The sequence below is a fragment of the Lacerta agilis genome, chromosome 6 (genome assembly GCF_009819535.1).
Source record: "Lacerta agilis isolate rLacAgi1 chromosome 6, rLacAgi1.pri, whole genome shotgun sequence".
Taxonomy (NCBI): domain Eukaryota; kingdom Metazoa; phylum Chordata; class Lepidosauria; order Squamata; family Lacertidae; genus Lacerta; species Lacerta agilis.
In genome coordinates, this window is record NC_046317.1 from 21048406 (window position 1) to 21074453 (window position 26048).

General features: G+C 41.8%; 1 long non-coding RNA gene across 1 annotated transcript; it reads left to right on the forward strand.

The window, feature by feature from the left end:
* The first annotated feature begins 164 nt into the window (after positions 1 to 164).
* On the forward strand, positions 165 to 26048 carry LOC117048141. The gene is made up of 3 exons (XR_004426809.1): positions 165 to 781; positions 19473 to 19569; positions 25938 to 26048. It is a non-coding gene; the product is annotated as an uncharacterized LOC117048141 (long non-coding RNA).

The following is a 26048-nucleotide window of genomic DNA, read 5'->3' on the forward strand; positions in this document are numbered from 1 at the left end:
AGAAGCTAGCATTGAGTGACTTCTATGGCCACTCCTGTTGGGAAATATCCCGCGGCAGAATGGATTGTTCAGATCCTTGCTCTGAAAACTTTCCCATGACATTTCAGGAAAGCTTTAGCCTCTGCGAAAAGTTGACAACGACCCAAGTCCGGTCATGAAAATACTTTGCATTAAAAGCAGCAATTGCATATGGTAGTTAACAGAAAAATATAAACTCTGTTGCTAAAGCTGATGGTATAGTAGGTTACCCAGGCAGCTCTGAAGCCTCATTCATATTCAAACCCTATTGCTATAAATGGTGTTCTTGATGGTGATACTTGCTGACTTGCTCTGTTATTAAGGTTGGAGATGGAAATGCAGCTTAAACTCTTCAGCACATTTGATGCAGCATTTGTACATTCAGAAATGAGCCACAACGCAATGATCCTGGGATCCTGTTGCAACCACCTTAAAACATCTCTTCATTCACCAGGCAAGAAGGGTTGATTACACGTTCAACAGAGCTTGATTATCTGTCAGGTCCAGAGATAATAACAGATGCTTTGTGCATCGATCTTCTATCACCTGCTTAATTTGTTACTGTTCTTAAATTGTCTAAATCGACATATCAATTCGGCATAAGAAATGACTTGAGTTTTTCTGCTTAATTTGACATACTTTAATAGAACATTCTGCTGCTCAGGCACCTGGAGAACACCAAAGTAGACGTCGACCTGATTCCATCAAAGCAAAATACTCTTGCTTCCTCATCTATCAGCCATTGACAGTAAAGAGCATGCAGGTATCTTGCGTTCGGGCAAGTAACTGGCATCTTTAAGGGGGTGGTGGTCCCCTGTTGAAGGCTAATTTGCATGTGATACAGGCATCTTCCTAAAAGAAGTGTTTGGATTTGATATCCTGCTTTATCACTACCCTAAGGAGTCTCAAAGCGGCTAACAATCTCCTTTTCCCTTCCTCCCCCACAACAAACACTTTGTGTGACTAGCCCAAGGTCACCCAGCAGCTGCATGTGGAGGAGCGGGGATGCAAATCTGGTTCACCGGATTACATGTCCACCGCTCTTAACCACTACACCACACTGGAGAAATGGGTAAGGTCCATTACCCTCATGGGGCAGAAGAACAGAGAAACAATGTACCAAGGTATCAAGTATTTCTCATCCAAATTGAGCAGATGGAAAGGGTCAGTTTCCCATCTTCCTTGACCATTAGCTAAGTTGCCTGAGGTTTACGGGAGTTAGAGTCCAAAACGTTTGGAGGGCACCAATTCCAGGAAGGCTGGTGTAGGCTACTTTTTTATTTCGAAAGGTAGGAGGAAGAAGTTGGTGTGTGGCGCAGCTTATTATCAATGCCCCAGTGAAACCTGTGTGAGAGAAGACAAGGTGATGGTTTGGAAGACAGGAAAAAAGTTTTTTGGATTCCAGATGTATGATGTAAACTGCACCTGAGTTTTTAAAGGGCTCCCCAATTTAGTCCTGAATGGTGCTTGGGTAACCGTGTCATCAGTTGGTAGGGCTAGAAGGATTCAGTGGGAGGGTGAAAGTGCAATGGAAGCTTTGTGTTGTTGTTTTTTTAAATGGATATGCTGATAGAGAATATGCCTGTGAAGTGCTTGGTTGTAGATTATACCCCCAATAAGCTAAATAACGGAGAGACATTGCTGCTTTAACATTATTCTCTATATTTGAACCGGACAAAATTATAAAAGAGGCCGCAGGGCACCCTAATACTGAGATAAATTAGATTTCGAAACTAATCATTTGTAAATTTGATTAGTAAAGTTTTCTGAAGAGCAGAAAACTCAAAACGACATAAAAGCAAAAAAAAATAAAATAAAAAAAATCACTACCCTCTGGGTGGGTGTGGGTGAGGAATATTATTTATAAGAAGTCGTTTCTTTGGACTGTTGGGTAAATTGAAAGAACACAACAATGCTGGTGTTCATGAGATTGATAGATTGTTATGTTTACCTTTGAACTTAAGCCGGCAATTGTCTTTATGACAATAAACTGTAATTATTGGAATAATCTCATACATTTTGTAGTATTGGGATGTATTTTACATCTTTTTAATGTTTTACATTAGTTGCATTGTTGCCAATTTGCAGTCCGTATATTTATGCTTAATTTTGTGTTATCTTACTCAGGAAATATGTATTGTGTAACTTAATTATGGGATTTATAGACGTAAATGGAACTTGAAATGAAAATATGCTAATAGCATTTTACAGTTATTGTTCTGAGCTGTTCTCAGATATGTGCTCTTGAATCAATATTAGTTTGGCTGTCTAGCCTCATTCATGGCAATATCCTCCAGCAAGAAAATGGTTGTTTTTTTCCAGAGAGAGAAGGAAAAGAGAGGGAGAGGGGAACTAAACAATTTGCCTGTAAAATAAGGCAGCATTGCATATTAATTTCTTTGTACTTTAAGAATAAAATCCTTTAATACTTTGGGTGTGGAACAATTATGTATTCATTGGCTTTAACCTTATGCTAATAAGGGAACAAAGCTTTAATTTCTTTCCTTTTTCTTGTTTGTATTTCTTGTGCATAATTTAATGCAAACAATCAGTTCATACATGGCATTAGCGTTCTGGTGATCAGTTCCACTGATCATGGTTCGTAAGCATTTCTGTTGCAAACCTTGATTATTGATGGTTTATAATTCAGAGGACGAAAATGAATTGTGGGACCAGATTAAACATAGCTTGAAGGTGTGTTAATGGCTCCTTCTTTGCCCACTTCCCCCTCTTACCGTATTTTTCGCTCCATAGAACGCACCGGACCATAGGGCGCACCTCATTTTTAGAGGAGGAAACAAGGAAAAAAAATATTTTTCTGGTTTTCCTCCTCTAAAAGCCCTTTTTGTGTTTGTTTGTTTTTTGAGGATCAGCTAAAAGTTTTGCAGCCTTTTTTGCAAAGGGAAAAGCCCTGGCTTTTTTGAGGATCAGCTAAAAGTTTTGCAGCTGTTTTTGCAAAGGCAAAAGGCTTTTTTTAGGATCAGCTAAAAGTTTTGCAGCTTTTTTTGCAAAGGGAAAAGCCCTGGGGTTTTTTTTGTTTTTTTTTTTGAGGATCAGCTAAAGGTTTTGCAGCTTTTTTTGCAAAGGGGGAAAAGCAAAGCTCCTTTTGCAAAGGGGGAAAAGCAAAGAGGAAAAGCCCCATTTTTATGAGGTTTAACTCACATTTCTGAAAAATCTTAAGGAAAGGCTGATTAGATTATCCAGACAGATAATCTAATCAGCCAGTCACATGTCCTGGGAAAACAAACAACCTCCCTCTGCAGCACATTCAACAAAGGAGGGCGGGGCTGAAAGGGAGCCGGGACTCTTATCTCTCTCCCGATCTCTTGCTGATCAGCTGCTGAACCGGGTCCTTTCAACACTCCCTTTTCTCTTTGTAAAATAAAAAGCATGATCCTCTTTTGGCCCCTGGGCAATTCAGCTCCAGGGACCACCATTCGCTCCATAAGACGCACAGACATTCCCCCTTACTTTTCAGGAGGAAAAAAGTGCGTCTTATGGAGCAAAAAATACGGTAATAGATACTGTATTTATGGTGGGAAACCCAAGGTTTGCACAAATCTTAGAATTTCATGTGCAGACCTTTCCATTCATTTGAATGTGTGCTAATTGTCCATTGAGCTGAATGGGAAATCAAAGTGTTTCCTACCATGCATTACAGGTTTGGTGGGGAGGATAGCAAAGGTACAGTAGTACCTTGGTTCTCAAACTAAATCCGTTCTGGGAGTCCGTTCCAAAACCAAAGGTGTGCTTTCCCATAGAAAGTAATGCAAAATGGATTAATCCGTTCCAGACTTTTAAAAACAACCCCTAAAACAGCAATTTAACATGGATTTTACTATCTAACGAGACCATTGATCCATAATATGAAAGCAATAAACAATGTGCTGCAGTTACACAATCAATCAATCGATCAATCAGTAGCTGAACTGGGTTCCACACAGTCACAAAAACAAAACAAAAAAGAGCCGCAAAAACAAAAACGCAAAATAAATAGCAAAAACAGACAGACCTCAGCATAACACTCAAAATGGAAGTGTGGCACTCAAATTGGAAGCATAGCACTCAAAACGGAGCATGTTTGGCTTCCAAAAAAAGTTCACAAACCAGAATTATTTCTGGGTTTGCATTGTTTGGGTTCCAAGTTGTTTGAGTACCAAGGCGTTTGAGAACCAAGGTGCCACTGTAGTTGACTTTCTGCCTCTAGCCTGTAAAATAATCTGTGGTAGCAGGTACCTAATTTGCTAGGTTTCTTCAGCACCCAGCCTTTGTGTTGAAAAAAAAAATTCAGATGGAGCCATAGTGAGACGTTGGCTTTTTTGCCCTTCATTAAGGTGGCCAAGTTTGGAATCTGAAGCACATTTCATAGGTAGTTAAGTCCCATGTAACTCACTTCTGAATGAAGTTGCTTAGGATCGCCCTGTAAACTGTGCTGTTCTTGTGCCAGGCTATAGCTCAGTGGTAGAGCACATGCAGAAGACCCCTGGGATCTCCAGTTAAAATAAAGTTCAGGTGGCAGATGACCACTGTCTGTTAGGGTAGACAAGACTAGGTGGATGGATAGTGTGACCTCATATAAGGTGGCTTTCTGCCTTTCCTTTCCTTTCCATATAACTTGTATCTTTTGTGAAAGCACAGTAAAGAAAGAGTGCTTGTCTCAATTCATTTGCTGAACAGAGCAAAGCAGAAAACTTGGAAGCACGCTGAAGAAAACGGGGTTCTTATTAATGTGAATTTATTCCGAACCAGAAGAGGCAAATATCACAACTCTTCTGAGGTCACAAGGGGAGAAGTCAGAAGGTAAAGCTTTTGGATAAACGTTCTCACCTGCTAATGTATGCAGATCAATCTGGCGCTTAAAGCATAGCTGCAGGTGCCAGTTGAGAAGTTGGCACCTGCCAGGAGCATGGGAAAAATCCACAACGATTATAGCAGTCTGTTATTTCATGGAAACAAAACAGAGTGTGGAGAGTTCATCTGAGCAGCTGGAAGAGGAGGACAGAGGGTGAAAAAGAGCTGTGAGTGGAGGGGGGAGGCTTTCCCCATCCTCTGGACCCCCTGGGAAACTCAACGAACCTGCTCCACCTTGAACTGTGTGTGGCGAGTGAATGGGACACAGCTGTGGGCACCTTGAGGAAGTCCCATCTTCCTTGGGCCTGCCCATCAAAAAGAAGTCTAGAGTGAGAGACAAGGGTGATGTCTGCTGTTTCTAGCAACTCTTCTCATTGTAAGTCTTCTATGGGTGAGCTGAAGATTTGTTTGGACCCTGGGTGAATACTGTGAGGAAAATGAATTTATATTGATTTGTTTATATTAGTAACATTAATTAATAAGTGTGGTCTAAACTACAGAGCCTAGGGCTTGCCGATCAGAAGGTCGGTGGTTCGAATCCCCACGATGGGGTGAGCTCCCGTTGCTCGGTCCGTGCTCCTGCCCACCTAGCAGTTCGAAAGCACATCAAGTGCAAGTAGATAAATAGGTACCGCTCCAGCAGGAAGGTAAACAGCATTTCCATGTGCTGCTCTGGTTCGCCAGAAGCAGCTTAGTCATGCTGGCCACATGACCTGGAAGCTGTCTGGACAAACGCCGGCTCTCTTGGCCAGTAAAGCAAAATTAATGCCACAACCCCAGAGTCGTCTGTGACTGGACCTAACCATCAGGGGTCCCTTTACCTTTACTATTTTTGTAATAATTTAAGTCATCTGTTGCTTCAGATTTTTGTTCACCGCTTAGAGATTATCTTTAATATATTAAGCAGCATAGAAGTTAAATACTAAAAAATTAAAAACTTATGGGACTAGGCAAGGAGTTAGGCTTGTACTGCTGGTGGATGCAATTGTTTTCTCTTTCTCTCTCTGATACAGGAGACATTTCTGCGCTGGGTCTGTTGATCTACTGAAGAATTTTGTTTCCGTACATGAATTTTGTTTGCTAGACTGAAGGGTTAGGCTAAAGGCCCAAGGCATCTCATTTAATCCCTGTTACAGATATACTGTAGTCTTGGAGTGGGTATTATGGGCCATCTAACCTCTCCTCATTCCTATTCACAGGAGCAGATTTTTTAGAGGAAAGGGAGGTGGAGAAAATCTTGCTCTGAGAAGCCCTGTTCATGGAAATTTGTGCCATTGTTCTGAAGCAGGAAATAATAATAGCACTATACCATTGTAAGTATGACGGCTTTCCTTAGATCAGCATTCAGATGAGAACACCATCAGTTGCAAAAAAGAGAGGAAAAGCTGAAAGGATGGTTAAAATACCCTTATCAACCAAGATGATAAAAGTTGGAAGGCAAGTTTTGTGATGAAAGGATTGAAGGTGTTAAAATATGCTCATCCTGGGTTAATATGGAGACACCTTTCAAATATCTTTACATTAGGAGGAAGACAGAAGAATGCCAGAAGTGTTCATTGTGTCCTATGCTATCAGGACAGGATAGAAAGCAGTGGTTTTAAATTAAAGAAATCAGACATGGCGGCGTGCATTTTTTGGGGGGTGGGGTGGGGGGAATCGGAATGTATTTTTATTAATACATCACCCAGCCAACATTAGTCTTCTGTCTGCTTTATAAAACATTAAAAAAAACCTTAAAAGGGGTAATAATAGATCTAAAAGCATATCACCACTAATGACAGATACTTATGCTATTACTTGCAGATTTAAGACAAATAAATGGGTGATATTAGTATAACTGCACAAGGGCACTTACTGGGTGCTGTTAGAAAGATGTGATACCATTAAAACAGCCCAAGCCTCAGGAAGGTCTAGAATTTTAGAATAGCTAAGTTTGATCCTACAAAGACAAATATCTTTTTAATAGTGTGACGCTCTTCTGCTCTGACAGTTGAATTATCTGGCAAAATCTGGTTGATTCAGAGTGGGAAATGGCACCTTCTCTGCTGATGTGCAACAGCTGTATCCCCAATTCAAGTCAAAATATACCTTGTGTTCCATTGGCATATGGGTGTGTGTTTGTGTTTAGGACCGATCCTGCCCTGCCCAATAAGCAAAACTTGAGGACAGGCTCTCTCCATTAGATGTGTTTAACTTCAGTTGCCAGGGAAACCTAGTATGAATTTAGCTTGCTTTAGCGCTTGTGATCCGTACATCTGCAGTCTTTCAGGAAGGTTGACATCACAGCTATAAAAGCCTATTTTCAATAAATGTTTGAAGGATGAGTCATTATTGGAAAGTGCATGTTGGCTTAGGAACAAGCATCTCATGTTCTCCATTACAGACAGATCCAGCACCTATAAGAGACATTGGTGGCAGCAGTCTTTTGGTGGGTGATATTTATGTATATGGCAAATTCTCTCTTTTTCTCTCTTTCACACCCCCACACCCACCTTGTAATGTAAAATTCACAACATGCTTAATAATGTCGACATTATAAGTCTTTTGAGGCTTTTATTAAAAAACAGAATTGCTCGATATTTTAATAACACTCACTTGACATGTATTTGATACTCATTGTTGTTAAAAGGGCAGCATATTTCAAAATTGTTGTGGTGCTCGGGATAATACATACAACCACTGGCCGAGTCAGGAGTGGGGTACCAGATGTTTTTGGACTCCAGCTCTCATCAGCCAGTATGGCCAATGGTCAAGGATGAGAGTCGTAGTCCGACAACACTGGAGGGCCGCAGGCTCTCCATAAACTATATGGAGAAGAGAATTTCAGAAGTCTCATGCTTTCTGCAATTCTGACATAGTAAAATAAAACAACTAAAAATCCTCCTTAGTTCTCAGGATCCTAGGGACAACTGACCAACCCAGAGTTGTGCATATCGTGCTTGCAAGTAATTACAGCTCTTAATTCCGCTTTCTGGCTAGTGAGCTTGGCTTTTCTGCAAGTGAGCTGAGACACTTCAGTGGCGGTGGCAGCTTAAGGGGAGCGAAGACAGGAGCAGCCTCTGTGGAGGCAAAACCGAGTCAATTTGCAAGGCCTTCTTCAAGGTAGAAGAGTCCCTTGGTGATGCAGAGCTGTGCATCCGGGGAAGGAGGTATTGGGGAGGATAAAGTAATAAGAAACATCCCATTGAGATTCAAGAAGACCGCATGCCAGTGGTATCAGCAGATAAATGTTTATGCATGGGGAAGTCTCCATCACTAGTTTTGGCAGTGTTACGCCATCGCTCAAATATATAGAAGCTCAGGCAAGCTTGTGAGCTGTTCAGGGCCACCTGGTTCACCACTGCTGAAGAAAACGTTCAGAGCTTCCCAAACCTGGGTCTCCAGCTGTTTTTGGACTACAACTCCTATCATCCCTAGCTAGCAGGACCAGTGATCAGGGATGATGAGGGCCAAGTTTGGGAAACACTGGGCTAGATGCACCAATTGGTCAGATGTCCCAGTGTAGGTACTTTGTATGGCAATGGGTGAAATTAGATGGAGCTAGGCTGAAGATGACTCAACTAAGGACCACTCTAGAGCCATCTGATCTAATGTGCGCCTGTCTACATCTTGTGGGGAGGAACCTGATCGCCACATTCACAACTAGGCAACCTTTCAGGGGCCGTATTCCAGTAGTGGGCAGAAGAAAAAGGAAAAAGCGGGCAAAGTAATGAAAGGAAGTTTTAACTTTTTGCAGGAAGTATGTCTTCATACTTGCACATGCCTTCTTTATACTCCAAGCAAAGGAGCATTATCTGAGATCAAGGACACATTCCAGCCAGGGGAAAACACCCAAGGAGGATGCAAAGCAGAACTGGTGAGGGGTGGTGGTGGCCTGAAGAGTGTGGGGTGTGACTTGGAGAGGGAGGAGCCCTACTCTTGATCTACATTGACAAAACTGTCGGGTCTGAGACACAGTTTTCAGGGCTTTCCGGAGCAGAAGTGACTCACAGCGGTTATCCTGTTTGCCTCTTTTATATTGTCCGCAAGTGGTGCGCAAACACTGAAAACTGATGGGTGACGAGGGACGCAGGAGGGTAGACGTTCGTCTTGACAGAAGCGGCGGAATGGACGGATTGGAAGCTTGCACCCTGAAAGGAGCAAAGGAGATCAAGGAGAAACGAACATTCACACATCACAAAACCGGCATGGAGAATGCCGGGGACAGTTTTGTGATGTACGAAAGCAATGCACGCGAGACAACCGCGGTATCATATAGCCTCGGGATGACAAGCCTTGTTCTCTCCCGTTCCTTTCTTCTCTTTTATCTGTTGCTAGGACCTGTTCCCAGCCTCCCAAGTGAACCTTCATTAATTTTGCTGTTGCTCTGATAAGGCCCGAGTCCCCCGCTGTTTGGGAAGACATCTTTTATGGTACAAAAAGATCTATAGGAAGATGATATTCATTGTCTTTAATTAAACTGGGAATTTCCGCTTGCTGCGAGTACTCTGGTGATATATATATTTGTGGCATTATTTCCCCTCAACGCTTTCAGATTTACAACAGAGAAATGGATAAATAACTTCTAGTGGGTTGCCATAAACAGTGTGTTTCAAAACAGCGGGATGCTCCCTTTCCCTGCCTCCTTTCAGTGGAATGAAAACAGCAATAATTTTTAACTGGAGTTGGCAGATCTGAATTAAATCCACTAATGATCATTTTCTAAACAAGCATTATTAGTGCACACAAAATGTTGAAGCTTTGGTTTCATTAGCTTGTTTACAGAATATTACAAAACTATTGGCAAGGTGAATTATTAATTGAAATGTCTACTGTGTACTTAAGGAGCACAAATCTATTTGCCAACATTACCATGGGGTGGATTCTAACATGGTTTTTATCTGTCGGGCGTGTTTTAAGTATCTGCTTGTGTGTGTCCCTAATCACAAATGACAACAGTTCCTACAGAGCCAACTCAATGCTAAGCATTTCATAATGCAGAAAACAACCATTATGATCAGGCTGGACTTCTGTAGCCTTACCATCTTGTCTTTTACCTTTGTTAAGTCTTTTGGCTTGCTGGGGAAAATTCAGATTCTATAGGACATGGGTAGGGAGCCTGTGTCCCACTAGATGTTGGATTGCAACTCTCATCAGCCCTGGCTCAGTCATTGTGGGAGAGTGGGACCCACTACTCATCATTATATAAAGTTATATTGCTATTCTGATTATAAAACTGCTCTCTGCCGATGCTTACAAGATATCACAATACAGATGAGTGTGGGTGCAAACATGGCTCACCACTGAGTTTTAGAAGGGGATTTCTGGTTGTGAGCAAGAGGTCTGGGGAAATACCCCAAAGATAATTAATAGCGGAGATTGCAATAATTCTTGTATATTTGTGTGAATATGTTCAGAAAAACAGGATGGGAACATAGGTGTTCAAAGAAGAATGGTGAACTTTTCCAAGCAATTGGAGACTCTGCTTGCATGCAGTCAACTTCTCCTCTGCCCTCTTCATGCCTCTCCTGGTTCTGAGCGACAAGGAGGGGAGGGGAGCTTGTCTCAGCAGGAGGGGAAACACCTGTGATTCTTTACCAGCCCGACTCATCTCTGCCCCCCTCCCATTCTTCTGCTCTAGTCTCTGCCTCTGATTTTGATCTTCTCTCTGCCACAGACTCTCCCAGCTCACTAAGTCCTGTTCCCTCTTCAGCTTCTGACACCTCCCCCTCCTAGTCATCTCCTGCTTCTCCCTCTTCTCCCTGACCACTCATCATTGTTCCACCACCACTCCCTGGGCTCTGAGCCTATGTTCCTTGGTAGTTCCCCAACTCATTCCTCTGTGTCCAACCAGTCCATATCTCTCTCTCTCTCTCTCTCTCTCTCTCTCTCTCTCTCTCTCTCTCTCTCTCTGTGTGTGTGTGTGTGTGTCTGTCTGTCTATCGCACCCATCCACTCACCCACCCACCCAATGCCAACCTGTTCTCTCCAGTCCTTCTGTTTTATCTCTTTCGGAAGTGGCCGATTTAGCTAAATATAATAGGTGTGTATGCTTTCTGCTGCTTAATGTGCTTAAAATATATATATCGAAAACATTTACCCACTATATAATTATGCAGAAATTAAAGTTTCTTTAGCCGCTATTCAATAGTATTTTAATTGGGCTGACAAAATTGCTTTTGGCTTGCATTAAAAGACATTAGTATCTTATTTCTAGTAACAAAATAGTAATCAATGCTAAATTATAAAATGTAACCAAAGAAGGCTGTATTTTTTATTAACTGCAGAAAGATAATGAATCTGCCCTATATAAAGATTTGGAATAAATCTTCTGAGATGCTGGGGATGGTGTTTTAATTAAAGTAATCCTTATTTGCATCTAACAAACACTATTGCTACTTAGAAATCTAAGACCTCAGTGATGCATATTAGTGCATTACCTAAACAAATCTAATAGTGACTTAATACTTGTATTTGAAGTAGCAATCTGTCATAAATTAAGAGCATTTGCATAGTAAATTTACAGGTTGTTATTCCTTGTAGAGTTTTATATAATTAAGGGACACGATAAGCCTTAACATTAATAATTTTTAATGGTGCAAGGGAGCTGGGTTTTGATGTTAAAGTGGTCCTCACTTCAATCAGAACCAATTCTCCCGTCTTTGAGAATTATAATGATTGCAGACTCTGGGTGCTTCCCCGAAAGAACCAGGCAGGAGGAGGAGGGGAAAATGCTTCCCTATAGCTTGGTGCTGCCACAATTTTAAGTATTTCTCTAAGCATCTTGGCTCCAAAATCTCCATTCTGCTTGGGAAGGGTACACTAATGTGAGGCTTTGTCACCCATGGGAAGAAAGCAGCAACCATGTTTTCCTGGTTGTCCCCCATTAAAATAGACCACAGGAGTCTTCCCCCCCCCCCCGCTTTCTGTTTGGTGGGTCTAAGACTCCAGGACTGGGCATATGTCCCCCTTCCCACTGGGAAACAATCAAGTAACCCGGAAATGCATTCACACCCATTAATATTTAGAACTTCTACCCAATGGATGCACTGACAACCTCGGCAAACAGCTTGCAGACTTGCTTCACTTTCCTTGGCATTTATAAGTGCCAAACAAACAGCTCTTTCGGTCCCCAAGCATGGTTGCAAGGTATATAGAAAAAAATATTTATATTTTCCTGATACTGTTGGACAACAGCATCAAAAAGGTCAGTATGCTTCATGTTCTACAATTTGATATGAATATGTAGTTTTTGTCCAGCAGCTCATCTCTACTTGGTTGTCATGATATTAACCCACAAATTGCAATATTCAGGGTGTTGACTACTTTCTGGGTTGACTGCTTTCCTCTTCCTGTCTGGTAATTTGGAGGAGGATTCTGAATGGAGGTGGAAATTAAAAGTTCAATCCCCTCCCCCGTGCTTGCTCACAGGGAGACCTCAGCTACCAAGGTCAACAATTTGCAAACTTTGTGGAATTACGTGACAATTTCCTCTCATGATCCCCAGTTGAGAGAACTTGAAATAAGAGTTGTGAGTCTAATAGTCTGAGTCATAGGGTTAGGTCTTGGGGTCTACAGAGAATTTGTTTGAACTCTTGGCTTAATGCATTGACGATTTTCCATTAGCAATGAATTACAGTAGTAATTTCATTAATTTCTTCACCTCTATAAGGGTATGTTAGTATGAGTTGCTTAGCCAAGCATCAAAGGAAGCATTGCATTTAACCTTTAGCCCTTTGCAGTGTAACCAGGACCAGTTAAGAAGTAAATTAGTGTAACATCCCTTAAAAAAATTACTTTAGATAAGCAGTGAACATAATTTTTGTGTGTCTTTAATTTAATAGGGGTTTATAGTTTTATGCAAAACCATTCACATTACATATGACCCTCTGGGAACTCTCCCCCCCGCCACTCCCAGTCTGTATAATTTGGTGTCTAATAATCTGCTGTCTGTTAAATCCAGCACAGTCTTGATTAATGAATTGTGATGAACCAATGCATTCATTTACAGGTTTGGTCTAATACCCTGAAAGCCTATATCAGTGCTTGCCGTTATTCATGCAAATAAACTCCGGGGAGAAAGCACTGTGAGCAAGAGGGCTGAGGGAACATACAGACAGACACATTTGCCTTCCTTGGAGGCAAAAGGCTGAGCTACAACCCAGACACCCTGGCTGAATCTGCAAATGAACGTCAGTCTTTCATGTAGAATAAGGCCCAAAGTACATGTTACAGAGAAATGCATGTAACAGTTGCCCCAAGGCTCATTTAGATCACTGGAAGTAGAGAATCACCAGGAGGAAGAGATACTTGATTGGCTCTCTGCCTAATGTATATGTATTTAAAGCCCTATGATACAGAGAGCAGCCTTGGGGAGTGGCCAATTTGGAACATGAAAATAGTGTGTAGAGAAAGTTCCAAGCTTACCATCACCTCATGGCTTCTCTGCTCCACTGGAAGCAGAGCCGGTTTTACCGTTAGATTATGTGAGGTAATCACCATAGGGAGAAGATGCTGGGGGCAACAGCAGCACATCCCTGGCTGTTCCTTCTGTGTGTGCCACATGGCCTTCCCTTTGCTCTTTAGGCTACTTGTCTGCCCACAAGTGCAGTGAACAGTCCTGTCAACAGTGTTCAGCCGCCAGTCCAACCAGTTTCAGCACACGGGACGAGGCAACAGGGCCGCCATCTTGTCCTTTGTCTCAGGCAGCAACATGCATTGGATTGGAAGTGTCATTTCCTGTTCTAAATGGGCCATTGGGCTACCGTTATACAGGTAACTCTGTTTGCATGGGGGTCTTGTTCCGGGTCATTGTGCACATCAGCAGTGCACACGTAGGCCCGCCATGCCACACACCCCTCCTGGGGCCCCAAAATAGTGTGTGGGTCAGCAGCCACACGCCAGTTGAACACACACAAAATGTCCACCTCCTGTACACACTTGCATGTGACATGTAGGCCTGAAGTATCAAGGGAACTGTAAAGCAAAATATATTCCATCCATCAGCCATGAAGCTGCTCCATTGTATGTTCTTGTATGTTCAGTGCCCCCCACAATTTTCTGTGGCGTCAAATGTCACTGGAGCCGATCATTGGCCAACGACAAGGATTACCAATGGCTGCTAGTCATTATGCCTATGTGCTACTTCCAGGATCAGAGACATGAATGTTAGTTGCTGGGGAATAACCCTAGGAGAGGGCTATTGCCCTCACGTTATGCTTTTGGGCTTCAAATAGACACCTGGTTGGTCACTGTGGGAAATGGAATGCTGGACTAGAGAGGCCATTGGTCTGATCCAGCCAAGCTGTTCATATGTTTCTTAAGTCAGTACCATTACCTGGTGTGCTGCCACTAGGCTTCAAAGAAAGATAGGTACCTCTTGAGAGGAAGTGCTGATGTGGAATCAGGTGACCTGGAACAAGCTACTGCGATTTTATGACCTTCCCATACGCATACCCTTGTCTGTCTGAACAACTGAGCCTCAAGTTCAACACTGCCTGCAGTCTTAGATTGCTGTCCAGGGCTTCCTGTCTTTCTGCATCCACCTCACCGCACCCTTTATTGCTACCTGTTCCCATGCCCTTCACTTTGGATTGATTCACACATGCATATACATCAGTTGATCTGGTTTATTTATTTTTTTAAAAAACAATGATGTTCTAATGCCTGCATATTGCATGGGAAAATCAGCAGAGATGGGCAAACTGTCTTGTTCATTATTATCATCCTAATTGAGAAATAAGCTTCCAAGGAACCTCAGGGTTTCCCAAGTGCAATTTGCAAATCATTGGAGTACCATGATCTCCATTGTGATTTAGGATGAGTGAAATTCCACTCCAATTGCACTATACAACATCAATTTCCTTTACTTTTAGAGCAAGATTAATTTATGCTGCTGTATCTTCCATTAGCTTTGATAATATACAGAGCAGATGATCCCAAAAGATATTGAACCCGAGGCAATGTCTTTTTAGATTTGTAATAATTACATGCAAAAGTTATTCAAGAGTGTGGCAATTAATGTTGATGAACTTTTATTAAATTCTGTTGTCGATTTGCAGAGATTAGTGGTGACATTTTTAAAGAAATACTTCCAAACTTGCAGTTCTTTGAAATCCCTTTATGATTTTTTCCCTGTACAGTACTAAATTTTTATCTAGCAGGGAATAACTAGGCTATTGAAAATTTGTTGGATTAAGACTTGACAATAACATTTTCTAAAGCTGATACGAGTCACAGTGTGATGTCATAAACGAGCATACCTATCAAATTCACTCAGATGATGCACTTTTACCATGGAATACGCAAGAAAGAGGGCAATTATTGTAATGTACAGATCTGCTCAGTCTTTGCCCATGCACAAAAATCTGCCTCTCTTTGTCTGTATACTTTGTTCTGTTGGTTTTGTGTCTGCATGTGGCAATGAACCACTGTGTAGGGGAAGGAAACCTGAACCACGTATTTGGGAAAACTCTTACCAATTCTGTATAACTCTGGATGGGTAGGGGTGAGCAAGGAAGATCCAGGTACCCTCATGCCTCTGAGCATGTCAGAGTAGACAGTTCTGGGCATTTCCCAGGGAAAAAGAGAAGTGCTATGTCATAATCTCTCTGGTCTGTATGTGAACCAAAGTTCTGTTTTAATGCTAAAATTTCATTCATTTTTGCCTACCACCCTGCACCACTGCAGCATTCGCCCTGCCTGAAAAAAAATTATGTTTGGGCTCAAAACGAGCAAATCTCAGTAATGGATAGACAGATTTGGAGGTTTGGAGTTCCCTGCTGGGACTTTTTCACTGTTATCAGTGCTGGAGCAAGAAAGTATTCAAATAGTGGAAGGGTTGAAGAATAACATGAATGAACGAAGAGATCACAAATAATTTCTTTGCTTCACATTGTCCGTGATGGATGCTATGATACTAAGTGAGACTTGACAGTTTTGATACTTTAGCCCGTTGAAGAAAAATGATTGAAATTCTAACTATGGAACTTAGCCTTTTTAGTTGCCTGTTTAGCTTACATTCAGCAACTCCGTTCTCCTCCACCCTCATTCATCTAATCCCCAAGTAACACAAGCTTTAGATGGTGTTATTAGGAGCACTACAATCCAGCTACTTTTCCTTCCCCCAGTGTTGATGTAGCAGAACTATCCAGACATTTATAACTTCAGATATTGAATCCCATTGAGTTCTCTTTCATATCTCTTTGCTTTCACCCCCTGTGCATTTCTTTTATATTGAATGCATATGAAAATTAGATTGTTTCCCTCCTTCTTCAGCTGTAGCTATATAGGGAAATGTTTAATGTTCACACCCCCCCCCCCATAACATAGCTTTTGTAACATCGCTATTACTATTTAGCTCCAGCTGAGCACTGGTGATGTCCTAAGCATTACACACAGAACCAGGGGTGGGGGAAAACATTCAATTCATTTCACATTTAAAGGCGAACCTACATAATTCACAATTTCCGAAACAATGTGTGAACCGAAATACATCCATCCTTTGAAATCCACATTTTCTCTGAGATTTGCAATGCTCTTCTCTCGACAATCGATATGTGCAGAAATGGATATACTAGGGTAAAGTTTGAATAAAACCCACATATTTATGAAAGCAACCTACAAAAATTTGTTGCGTTAGGCAAAATTGCTTTGTTAAAATATGTACCCGTATATCAGAGAAATGTGGATGAGTTTTCACAAATATTTGCTGCCTGAAGTGAAGGACAAACAAGATGGCTGCCCCCCTCCCCCCTGTTCCATGTACAGAAACCGACTGGACTGGAAACTAATTCTTACTTCAGTGCTTGCACTCACACCTCTGTCATCCAACAGAGGGCTCTGGAGGATGCAGCCCAGAATTTGCCGCCTGAGACAGTCACCACATTCTGCTTAATGGTAGGGTGGCCTGGAGTAGTTAAACCTTTGCAGGCTTTGTCACTTCAGTCTTAAACTGAGGGATTACTTGACTGAATGGATTGGTTCCTATTCTTTAGTTCCACGCCAAAGTGTTTATTGGGGGTGGGAATAAAGGCATAAGTGTTCTTGTCAAAGAGCGGTAGGGTTGTATATCTTCACCGATGGCACCACCTTTCCTTTTCCTCCATCAGGAAGAGTTCAGAGACCAAGGAAAATGCAGACAGAAATTCAAAGACTTGCACCTACCAGATGCCATTAAATAAGGTTTACGGTTACTACTTTCTCATCTACAGTGGTACCTCGGGTTACAAACACCTCAGGTTACAAACACTTTGGGTTACAGACTCCGCTGACCTGGAAGTAATACCTCGGGTTAAGAACTTTACCTCAGGATGAGAACAAAAATTGTATGGCGGCGGCGTGGCAGTGGTGGGAGGCCCCATTAGCTAAAGTGGTACCTCAGGTTAAGAACGGTTTCAGGTTAAGAACAGACCTCCGGAACAAATTAAGTTCATAACCAGAGGCACCACTGTATATCTGTCTGTCTGTCTGTCATTTATTTTTAAAAGACCTTTGACTAAAAGCAATAGGTGCAACTTTATTCACCTACAAAAATAAGCACATTTCATAACTCTAGATGAAGACATTTGTTGTCACCCACCACCCCTTATGTCAAAAAACCAAGTGGACTTGTGAAGACAAGAAGCAGTAACTGGCAAAGAAGTCAATTCCCCCTCACCCCCCCTCTAAAATGAACTCTAGGCTTGCCATATTTTGAAGAGCAAAAAAAGAGGACACATTCGCCGGCTTCTACTTTTAACCATGGATCGCTATGACGACACTCATTTCACATACCCACGAAAAAGAGGACATGTCCGGGAAAAAGAGGACATATGGCACCCCCTAAGTAGCCTTCCAAAAAGGTATAACTCTGTTTTTGCCAGTGGAGCATCTATAGTTACTCCGGTGTCTTAATGAACAATATGGAATTCCAGTCAGTTAACCGGAGCTGGTGAGGATATTTTTTTTTCTCCATCTATGGGACCTTTAAAAATAAACAAATGGCTGCAATGTAAGTAGCAAAGGAGATAGGATAACTTATGCTGCCACAACTCTCACAGCATTTGAATGCCGCTGTGACCTGCCATTCAGGGGAGTGAGAGGCTCAAACAAACTTTCCCCCTCCACACAAGGGTTGTTTTGTGTCTTCCATTTGCGGGAATGTAAGGCAGAACTCATCATAATAATAGGTGTGCAGCCAAGGTTCATAATAGGCTCATGCTTGTGCCGTTCCTTGCTTTGACTTAACTCACACTGAACATTATTCCAAAGTGCTTCCCTCCCTGCCCCCCCACCTGCACCCCCTGGTATTATTCAGTGGGTAATTATTAGACTTCATGCATAAAATGAATGTGACAGTCCAGACAGATGTATATTGTTGGCTGTGTCTCTCTCCTACTCCCCCCTCGGAGTGACAGCGGCTGAAATTTGCAATGATTACCATGACAAAGGCCAGCGTTTTCAATGTCCTGGAGGTCGCATTCTGACTGTGACATGCCAGCAGCAGCGGTTCATGCAGGCCACAGCGAGCGCACAAGCAGAATTTGCCTTTTTAATGCAGTCTCTCTAGGGTACTTGGTTTCACAATTGCCATTGGTTTTTGCAAGCTGCCAGGGTCTGCGGGGTAGGTTTGTATTGAAAAGGACCAGACCACCAGTACTCCTGGTTTCCACTAGGGGCTGCTGTTGAACTTCCGAAGCAAGCACATTTAAAAATAATAATAATAATACTAATATAAAAAAAAATTAGAAGAACAAACTGACAGATCATTCTGGTGTCGATCAAGCCTTTCTGATGCAATACATGAAATCTTTTGGATGTACCAGTAATAAATACTTCTTTCAGAAATCTTCATACCCTGTATAGCTGTATGGCATACCCCAAGGAAAAGTAATACTAAGGTATTACCGGCAGTGTCTAATTTTTGCTTGAAAACTATAGCGGGCAGGGAAATGTGTCAGAGTTATTTTCCCATGAATAAAGTTTATCTTTCCCAAACAAATGAATGCAGGCTTTTAATTAATTTCAAAGTGCCTCCCATGACGTCTTTTTAAAAAGTCTAAGACACTAATACCGTGACTTAAACTTGCATGAATAAAGCCGACAAGCTGTTTTTAAAGGCTTAGCCCATGTTCGGTCTTATCTATAATCTGCACTTTATTGTGTTTACAGGAGAAAAAATAACGCCAGTCCTTATTCTTCCCCCCTTCTTTATTTATTTCTTTAAAAAGCCTCCCTCAATATGATTTAATCTTGGGTATATATTAAAGATTGCCACCTGGCTTGTGAAGTTGTTTTGTGTGTGTGTGTGTGTGTGTGTGTGTGTGTGACTTTACTGCTGCTTACTTATAAAAGGCATGCAATGGCTTTGAATTTGTGTGCGTGTGTGTGTTTTAAAGTTTGGGCTTTCAAATCGCCACTGTGAAATTAATTAAAATGACACTACTGAAGACAGCTTGCACTTTGTAACTTGAAGTGAATTGAAAGTGCCTGTACACTGGTGAACAATGTAATAATATTAAAGATAACGTGACACCAATTATTTTTGACTTCTTCTTCTTCTTCTTCTTCTTCTTCTTCTTCTTCTTCTTCTTCTTCTTCTTCTTCTCCTCCTCCTCCTCCTCCTCCTCCTCCTCTTTCTTCAGCTCTGCATCCAGGGCTTTATAACGCATGAAGAGTATTTTACAAATCCGAGAAATTTGAGCCCATTGGATAAGGCTAACTGCCAGCAAGGAAAACATGGTGCGTATTTCATTCGAATGACTATAGAAAATCAATCTGTAGTAACTCAAAATACCGTTTCATTTTATTGAAAATAAAGTCGTGCTCATTACCAAGTGTGACTTGGATATGTTTAATACGGAGGTGTTTTTTTAAAAGAACAACAAACACGTAATAGTTAATATTGTTGCCACAGCTGCTACTAGCAAGCAACACACATGCACACAGAATATCTGAGTAATGACACTCTACAGACTGTGCGACTTTTCCTTTTCTTAAGCTTTGTTATTTCCTCGGGAGCGGTTGCAAAGAGGTCAGTTAATTGTAAGCTCTGACAATGTTTGGGCTCATGACAAGAGCTATCTCTTAATTGTATACCAAGCTGCTGGAGCACTGCAAAGGCTGTCTTTAAAGAATCTTAATAATGAGAGTGTTAATGGGCTGCAGCATTTAATTTACAGTACTGGCGGGGAACCTCTGGGCCCTGGGCCTCATTATTCTCGGAAGACTCCCAAGGGTGGCTTTTTTTTGGGGGGGGGGTGAACCACATTCACCTGATGTAAATTTTTACAGGAGCCATTTGTAGTGAAGGGATTGTTTACCTTCTCAATTTTGGAAACGTGCGGAATATGGTCCTTTCTCCCCACCCTGCTGGTTTATTGGATTGCACCTGCGGGTTGGGAATCTCCTCCAATTTGCTAAATACGTGACGATCTGGGAATTTCACTCTCAAAATATGGAATCCCCTTTGAGGAAGAAGTATTTGTATAATTCCTTTGTAGCCACATGGGATTTGTCATTTTGCTTAGGACGCTGCAGAGTAGGCCCTGCTCAAGCGGCATCGATGGTGGCATGATCTAGGTGTGAAGAACAAACCCACTTAGATGCTGCAGCCTGTCATTTTTCATATCTGTGGCTGCTCAGAATACAGTAGTTCTCCCCTCAGCGCTGGATTTAGGATGGTGCCAAATTTTGTCCTTGCTCAGGGCACCATATTACCAATGTCCACCCCTGCTCCCCTGATAATAAGTTAAGGAAACATATGTTACCTCAGAAGAGTGTGTGTTCACAGGGAACCCCGGTAGAGGGGTCTAGATGGAAGTATCTGTCCAAAAGCCAAGGTGTGGAGCTGCCTTCAGTGGCTTGGGAGCACGATCCAAGTGCGATGCGGATGACTAATTATCCTAGGCTCGACCTTGTTCATTCCTCAGCCCCTCACCAGGGAGGCTGAGAGGAATTTACATGCAATGCCAAGCCAAAGCCTACCTACATCTGGAATCAATGAAGTTGTGGCCAATTTTTAAACTCCAGAACATTGTCTTGTCCAGTTTGTTGCTAGAAGAGTCTTGTTCCCTGGATAGGGGTTTCTGCGGGTGTAAAATCCAGAAGCAGGAATGAAGAGGACTGAGCAGCACACGGAAACACCGTTTACCTTCCCGCCGGAGCAGTACCTATTTATCTACTTGCACTTTGACGTGCTTTCGAACTGCTAGGTTGGCAGGAGCAGGGACTGAGCAACGGGAGCTCACCCTGTCACGGGGATTTGAACCGCCGACCTTCCGATCGGCAAGCCCTGGGCTCAGTGGTTTACACCATAGCGCCACCTGCATCCCATTTTTAATTTGGATCTGAGTGATGATGTATCAACAGTATGCATATTCTTTGCTTTGAAATAATTACTCCACTTAGTCTTCCTTCCTTCTTTCTTTCTTTCTTTCTTTCTTTCTTTCTTTCTTTCTTTCTTTCTTTCTTTCTTTCTTTCTTTCTTAGCACCTCAAACACTTTAGCCCAAATCTGATGGAGGGCTGGTTTGCACATGCATGCTCATCAACTTGTGCTCCTCATATGTGGATGAGTCACCCCAAATGGGCTTGTTGTTGTTGTTCAGTCGTTCAGTCGTGTCCGACTCTTCGTGACCCCATGGACCAGAGTACGCCAGGCACGCCTATCCTTCACTGCCTCTCGCAGTTTGGCCAAACTCATGTTAGTAGCTTCAAGAACACTGTCCAACCATCTCATCCTCTGTCGTCCCCTTCTCCTTGTGCCCTCCATCTTTCCCAACATCAGGGTCTTTTCTAGGGATTCTTCTCTTCTCATGAGGTGGCCAAAGTACTGGAGCCTCAACTTCAGGATCTGTCCTTCTAGTGAGTACTCAGGGCTGATTTCTTTGAGAATGGATAGGTTTGATCTTCTTGCAGTCCACGGGACTCTCAAGAGTCTCCTCCAGCACCATAATTCAAAAGCATCAATTCTACGGCGATCAGCCTTCTTTATGGTCCAGCTCTCACTTCCGTACATTACTACTGGGAAAACCATAGCTTTAACTATACGGACTTTTGTCGGCAAGGTGATGTCTTTGCTTTTTAAGATGCTGTCTAGGGTTGTCATTGCTTTTCTCCCAAGAAGCAGGCGTCTTCTGATTTCGTGACTGCTGTCACCATCTGCAGTGATCATGGAACCCAAGAAAGTGAAATCTCTCACTGCCTCCATTTCTTCCCCTTCTATTTGCCAGGAGGTGATGGGACCAGTGGCCATGATCTTAGTTTTTTTGATGTTGAGCTTCAGACCATATTTTGCGCTCTCTTCTTTCACCCTCATTAAAAGGTTCTTCAATTCTTCCTCACTTTCTGCCATCAAGGTAGTATCATCAGCATATCTGAGGTTGTTGATATTTTTTCCGGCAATCTTAATTCCGGTTGGGGATTCATCCAGTCCAGCCTTTCGCATGATGTATTCTGCATATAAGTTAAATAAGCAGGGAGACAATATACAGCCTTGTCGTACTCCTTTCCCAATTTTGAACCAATCAGTTGTTCCATATCCAGTTCTAACTGTAGCTTCTTGTCCCACATAGAGATTTCTCAGGAGGCAAATGAGGTGATCCGGCACTCCCATTTCTTTAAGAACTTGCCATAGTTTGCTGTGGTCGACACAGTCAAATGCTTTTGCATAATCAATGAAGCAGAAGTAGATGTTTTTCTGGAACTCTCTGGCTTTCTCCATAATCCAGCGCATGTTTGCAATTTGGTCTCTGGTTCCTCTGCCCCTTCGAAATCCAGCTTGCACTTCTGGGAGTTCTCGGTCCACATACTGCTTAAGCCTGCCTTGTAGAATTTTAAGCATAACCTTGCTAGCGTGTGAAATGAGTGCAATTGTGCGGTAGTTGGAGCATTCTTTGGCACTGCCCTTCTTTGGGATTGGGATGTAGACTGATCTTCTCCAATCCTCTGGCCACTGCTGAGTTTTCCAAACTTGCTGGCATATTGAGTGCAGCACCTTAACAGCATCCTCTTTTAAAATTTTAAATAGTTCAGCTGGAATATCATCACTTCCACTGGCCTTGTTGTTGGCAAGGCTTTCTAAGGCCCATTTGACTTCACTCTCCAGGATGTCTGGCTCAAGGTCAGCAACCACATTTCCTGGGGTGTATGAGACCTCCATATCTTTCTGGTATAATTCCTCTGTGTATTCTTGCCACCTCTTCTTGATGTCTTCTGCTTCTGTTAGGTCCTTTCCACTTTTGTCCTTAATTGTGGTAATCTTTGTACGAAATGTTCCTTTCATATCTCCAATTTTCTTGAATAAATCTCTGGTTTTTCCCATTCTGTTATTTTCCTCTATTTCTTTGCATTGCTCGTTTAGAAAGGCCCTCTTGTCTCTCCTTGCTATTCTTTGGAAATCTGCATTCAATTTCCTGTATCTTTCACGATCTCCTTCGCATTTTGCTTGTCTTCTCTCCCCCGCTATTTGTAAGGCCTCATTGGTCAGCCACTTTGCTTTCTTGCATTTCTTTTTCATTGGGATGGTTTTCGTTGCTGTCTCCTGTATAATGTTACGAGCCTCCATCCACAGTTCTTCAGGTACTCTATCCACCAAATCTAAATCCTTGAACCTGTTCTTCACTTCAACTGTGTATTCATAAGGAATTTGATTTAGATTGAATCTTACTGGCCCAGTGGTTTTTCCTACTTTCTTCAGTTTAAGCTGGAATTTTGCTATAAGAAGCTGATGATCTGAGCCACAGTCAGCTCCAGGTCTTGTTTTTGCTGAGTGTATAGAGCTTCTCCATCTTTGGCTGCAGAGAATATAATCAATCTGATTTCGATGTTGCCCATCTGGTGATGTCCATGTGTAGAGTCGTCTCTTGTGTTGTTGGAAAAGAGTGTTTGTGAAGACCAGCTTGTTCTCTTGACAGAACTCTATTAGCCTTTGCCCTGCTTCATTTTGATCTCCAAGGCCAAACTTGCCAGTTGTTCCTTTTATCTCTTGACTTCCTACTTTAGCATTCCAATCCCCTATAATGAGAAGAACATCCTTCTTTGGTGTCATTTCTATAAGGTGTTGTAAGTCTTCATAGAATTGATCAATTTCGGTTTCTTCAGCACTGGTAGTTGGTGCATAAACTTGGATTACTGTGATGTTAAAAGGACTGCCTTGGATTCGTATCGAGATCATTCTATCATTTTTGAAGTTGCATCCCAGTACAGCTTTCGCCACTCTTTTGTTGACTATGAGGGCCACTCCATTTCTTTTACGGGATTCCTGCCCACAGTAGTAGATATGATAGTCATCCGAACTGAATTCGTCCATTCCTGTCCATTTTAGTTCACTGATGCCTAGGATGTCAATGTTTATTCTTGCCATCTCATTTTTTACCACATCCAGCTTACCAAGGTTCATGGTTCTTACATTCCAGGTTCCTATGCAATACTTTTCTTTACAGCATTGGACTTTCCTTTCGCTTGGGCTAGCCTTTCCCAAATGGGCTAGCCTTTCCCAAAATGGCACCTCTGAGAGAAAGGGCCTTTTCTGTAGCAGCCCCCCCCCCATTATGGAATGCACTCCCAAGGAAGGCCCATCTGACCCAAACCTTGTCATCATTCTGGTGCCAGGAAAATACATTTTGGTTTTCCTGGACATTTGGGCACTACCAGTGATATGATATGATATTGTTAAATGTGTTCTGCATACACTTCTGTGATTTTATCACGACATTATCTCTTCTTGGTAGTAAATGACTTTGGGACTTTTAAAAGTGAGAAGTGAAATATAAATTTTATAATCCTAAAGCAGACTTCGCATTGCAGGGAGAACGGTCAGATCTTTTCGTGGCACCTCCAACCTCAGTGCTTTTCAAGTGGAGTCAGTTTGCAGCTGCAAGTCATGAGCTGTTCAGTAATCAAACCATGTATCACACGTGAAACTGACCATTATAGTCAAGCAATGAAGACATCTGCTAGATCAGCAACACTAAGAGGAGAGTGAAGTAACCAGTGTGCCAGGTGTCAGGCTCTAAAGAACTTTGCTGCACAATAGACAATTTATCTGAATTCGCAACATTAAATGGGAAGTAAACCCAAGGTTAAGTGTTTGTGCTGACATTGCCATTAAACCTCATTTTGCCTTCAAACAAGAAATCTCTGCTTTTTCCATGTGCTTTCATAGGGTTGAACAAACTTTGCAGATTTTTTATTTTATTTTTTAAAAAACCATTCTGCTCTTGTGCTGCTTCTCTTCATGCAATTAGCAGAGCCTCAAACTGGAAACTAAACTTTGGCTCGGTTAGAGGGAAGGTTAAATACAGAAAATTGATAAACAAAAATAGCGTAAAAGTTTCCTTTCCCAATGATGATCAGCAGGCAACAACTGGAGTTGTTATGATAGATTTTGACGAGAGGGGGAAAAACGTGAATTATTTTAAGAACTCATTCGGAGAAAGAAATGTTGTATAACAGCCTCTGTAATAGGGCAGGAGCGCTGCTGCCTGAAGACAGATGTGTGCTGATCCCACACATCATAAACAACATTATAATGGTGTGTGGTTTGTAGGGAAGGAACGAGTTAGGTGGGTAGGGATAAACTGGCAAGACTGCGGATTTAGGTTTACTTCTCAGTTCCTACCTCACTTGCAACTTTGCAATGAAAGATTCAGAAATTGGAGCCAATTACCATAATATGTGGTGGTTTGGTGGGAGCATGTTCAACATCAGACAGTTAAAAGGTTTTATTGCTATTAGGAGGTTGTTAATGCTCTTGATAATGTCTCCGGTTGCTTTGTAATGTCTCTTGTTGAAGTATAGAATTCTTTTTATCTTATTACATTATGCAGAAACTTAAATTCAAAAGATATTTGCAGGAACATTTAAAAGAGTGCATCAATCAGTTTCAAAGAAGGGAAAATGTTCCTTAGAATAGCTTATAAAAGGATAACTGTCAGTTTCCTTTTGGATGAACAAAGGAACCAACGTTAAAAAAAAAAAAAAAGGGAGCGAGCACTTTATTGTAAAAGCACAGTGTGTGCAATTCAATCAATATTCCATATAAATATAAAGGAGAAGAAAGTTCATAATTATCCAATGACTTAAATGTAATTTATGTAATTCTTGCAGAAACAGCAAGGCAGAAAGGAAGAAATCTTCTTACCAACAGTATTCTTTGCCCTTCATGGAATTGGCAGTAAGCGATAACTTATATCTTTCTAATAATGACTTGAATAAATA